This window comes from Helianthus annuus, chromosome 5 (assembly GCF_002127325.2).
Source record: "Helianthus annuus cultivar XRQ/B chromosome 5, HanXRQr2.0-SUNRISE, whole genome shotgun sequence".
In the NCBI taxonomy this organism is placed as follows: Eukaryota; Viridiplantae; Streptophyta; class Magnoliopsida; order Asterales; family Asteraceae; genus Helianthus; species Helianthus annuus.
Window position 1 is genome coordinate 169738760 of NC_035437.2, and position 4534 is coordinate 169743293.

The following is a 4534-nucleotide window of genomic DNA, read 5'->3' on the forward strand; positions in this document are numbered from 1 at the left end:
ACTATTACCCAACTCTTGGACTTCGGGGTTAAACCTAACTCTCTTGGTTCGGGGTTTCTTTGTCTCCTGACTCTTTTTAAGTATCGAATCCCTTTTCTCTGGGGAAAGTGGATTCTCATAGTTTGCCTTGCGGACAAAGATTCCTTCTTCTAGATTTACCGGATTTCTAGAAGAAGATGCCACATCTAGTTTGTGGTAGATAGCAGACAACTTTTGTTTACCCATACTGTAACTATCAAATAATCAGTTAATAAAACAAATAATCACAGAATAACAATTAGTAAAATTAAGTATCGTGGTCCAAAATGCTTTAATTTAGGCTTAATCAGTGGCTCGATCAGTGGCTCAATTTAATTATTAGCTCTGATACCACCTTCGCTGTCACGGCTCCCCGACCCACCCTGGACGGAGTCGGGGGACCGCGAGACAGTTCCCGTGGTATTTAATTAATTGCGGCAGCGGAAGTCTTTTTATAACAGGATCTTTTATCCGTGAAATATGCTCGTTTAATATATTACACAAAGTTTAAGGGATAAATCCCATAATTTACAATAAGTTGATTTCACATAGAAATCTTTATTTTTCAAAACACGTTTTATTCATTTATTTACACTGAGCCACTTCTCTGAGCTTGATAGTGCTTTACTGCACTTTTCCTGGATCACACAGATCACCTGAAACATGTTTGAAAAAGGTTTTGTCAGCAGGGAAATACTGAGTGAATCATTCTGTTTTTCTAAAACGACCCGTTAGTTATAATTTACAGTATTAAGGGAGATTACAATGTTTCTATCAACCAATTACCCCAAATCGGTATTTGTCATCGACTCGTTTCTGTGACTATGGTCAGATCACCCATTGGCTAACTCGTTGTCCAATGGTGACGGGAAATAAGTAATGTATACAAAACCCCACATACCGGCAGTAATTAAAGATTACATAAACTTAATCCCTGTAATAATAACTTTAAAACTAAACATGATTTTAAAAGCAAAGTTGGCAAAAAGAGAATGACTCACATTGCAGATTAACGAGCAATAGATATAAGCCTACTGATTAGCCTTGCTTAAACCTAATTTAACACAATGCACACACACAGGTTAGTAACTAATACAGCAATTACATCAATTCACGAGATTAAACCTTCACAACGATTAATCAGTGCAATACTCGATAATTCAATCGGATTCACAACGAATAACAGAGCATAGTCCGAATTCGAACAGCACTCTAATATTCAAGTCGAAATCACGACGAATAATCAAAGTACAAGCTCAATTGAGCAGCACCCGGACTATCGTTGGATAGTTATAATCGATCGGACGTTGAATCGTAATAGCGATCGAGTTATTACCCTGATTGCGGCAGCGTTTCGATAATTGTGTGTGTGTTGGACTGTTTTGCTTATAACTCGACGTATATTATGAATTTTAACGTCGTTCAAGTGCCAGATTTCAAGTCCCAACCCCTGCTATTTATACTGAAAATTTGTCACCGTCGCGTAGCGCGAGGGGGTACCCCTTTAGGCGTCGCGCTACGCGAGTGACCACCCTATTTTCATAGACTAGGTTTTTGCGTGTGTAGGCTTGCTGAGTCGATAGATTTTTAAAATTCTATTTCGACAGAGAGTTATGATGATAATCGTAGCTAGGGTTTTGCCCCCCTGAGTTTTAGGGGCCCTGATCCTGATTCCGATTATTCTGGAAATTTTTAGGGTTAGTGCAGAATTACTTGGGTTTCTCAATTAGGGTTTCCTTATTACCTAATTACCATCCTAATTATGGATTTTAGTGGCAGTTGTTACACTCGAGCCGTTTCATATAATTCTCGCATCCAAACATCACTTAGACATTTCATCAAACACTTGGTGGGTTTCGCATTAATAGAGTATATTGTACAAGTATCTTGTGTTCATCTTCCTATTCTTGCCTTTAAAATCAAATACTATTAAAATCGACCTAAAACCACACCATACTCAAACTATCAAACAAATATTCATCACATACAACATGTTACATCAATTTTTTTGAACAAGAATTCGACATGGGTGCTATACCCATGTCGCCATTTTCATTAGCCCAAGTGGGTTTCATCTTCAAACATCAACTAACATCAAAATCTTGTAAAATTCACATTCCATATGATAATTCTAACATATATTCGTGCTCAATTTCATAAAATTTCGTGAATTGATCATAACCCAATTCATACAAAAATCATCAAATTCAAAATAACAACTTACCATGTGTTTGTTAGGGTTAGATGATCATGTAATTAGGTCCATGCATCAGGTTAGAGCCAATTTCCTCTTTCGATTTGAAGATTTATGCTGAATTAGGGTTTGTGCCCCTTTCTGCCTCTTCTCCTGTGCGATCGTACGCACCCCCACACACACTCAGTGTGTGTTTTTGAGTTTTATTTTTATTTCATCTTTCCATCTTTTCCAAATCAACCCCTCAAGTTTGTCATTTGTTCATAATTAACTTAATTTCCTATCCTTATTTGTTTTAACCAAGCATATAACTAGGTTTAATAACCTAGTTATTTCATTTCCTTCTTTTAAACGTGGTACATACTAGTAACTGAATAATTCGAGTTTTTGGGGTGTTACATTATTGCAAGAGTTCTCTGGTTAACATATTCAGATATCTGGGTCTGGAATTTGTATTGGGAAGACAATTTTGTTGTTAGATATATCGTGAAGTATATTGACCGCACTGTTCTTTCGGATGGTATAGTGTTAACTAGATGGAACCAGATTATTCCAATAAAAATTAATAAATTGGTTTGGCATGTGAATTCTGATCAGTTACCTACTCGTTGAGTTTGAGTAATGAATGTATGGATATTTCTTCTATTTATGTCTAATATGCTCAATCCCTGACCCTACCCTGGATGGGAGGCGTGAGAAAATACAAGTGGTACCGATGTTTATTAAAATTATCGCAACGGAAATTTCATGAGGATCAGATGTCAGGAAAAATATCAGTGTTTTCAAACATCGTAGTTTTCATTTCATAAACTGTGGGATGAAACCCATATTTCCATAAAGGATGACTCACGTTTTATTCAGGTTTACATAGCCATTTATTTAACCTTGAGTGCCTCATAACACTTTTCCTTCTCTTTACAGTAAATCACCTGAAACACGTTTTAAAAACATTATATCAGCGAAAAATATTGGTGAGTTCATTCAAATTTATAAAAAGACACCTTCTTATATTTACAACATTAGAAGTTTTTACATTTGTTTATATCTTACTATTACCCAAGGGGATTACGGTGGGGACTAATATGAACAGAATTAACAACTGGACACCTATTATTGAGGTTTTGATAAAATGTTGTCAGTTTGGGAAGCTAAAACTTTGTCGATAGGAAGAGGCTTACTTTGATCATTCGGTGTTGGAAAGTCTTCCTATTTATTATTTTTCCTTATATAAGGCCCCGACTAGGGTTATCAAGACCCTCGAAGCCAAAATGAGAAAATTCTTATGGGCGGGATCTAGTAGCAATTCTAAAATGAACTAGGTGGCTTGGGAGGGGTCACTTGGCCGAAGATAAAAGGTGGGTTGGTATTAACAAGCTCAAAGAGGTTAATGAGGCTCTTCTTGTTAAATGGGGATGGAGATATAGGGTTGATAACCATAATCTATGGTGTAAAGTAGTGGAAGCTTGTCATGGTAAAATCAATCAAAGGAGCATCCATCCGCTTAACGGTAGCATAGCGGGGTGTTGGAAAAATATGGTGAAGTTGATATCCAAAATAAAATTAAATGGGAAGGGGTTAAATCGGTAAATCGTGGATAAGGTTGGGAATGGGGCTGATATTCGTTTTTGAATCTACACTTGGGTGGGCGATCTTCCCTTCATGGAAAGATGGCCTCATTTATTAGGTTTGGAGTTGTTTAAAATGTGTAGGGTCGCTGAGAGAATTGTTGTGGGTCAAGGAAATGGTATATTTACTTGGCATTGGTCTAGACAGCCTGAGACGGATGAGGAGCTAAAGGAATGGAAGGAATGTCACGAGGTCCTCAGTATTTTAAGTCTCTCCAACGATAAGGATGCTTGGCTTTGGATTGTTGATAGCCAGAATGGTTTCTCGGTGAAGTAGATCAAAAATGCTTTGATTATAGATAGAGGTAATAGTCACCTTCCAAACTTTGTTTGGTGTAATTGAGTGCCCATCAAGTGTAATATTATGGCTTGGAGAGGCAATTTGGATAGGCTTCCTACGAGAATTAATTTAAAAGGAAGAAATGTGGATATTAACTCAGTCATGTGCCCTTTTTGCGACAAATTCGAGGAAACGGTGGAGCATTTGTTCACTGCTTGTCCGGTGGCTTTCCGGGTGTGGTCGGCTTTCAGCGTTTGGTGCAACATCCCGCCTCTATTCTTTTTTTAGTTCAAAGATATTTCAGACATTCAAAAGTTCACTAAAACGGGTAAGAAGGCGGAAAACATCATTTACGTGTTGGCTATTATCTCTTGTTGGTGCTTATGGAAAGAAAGGAATGATATGGGTTTTAATCAG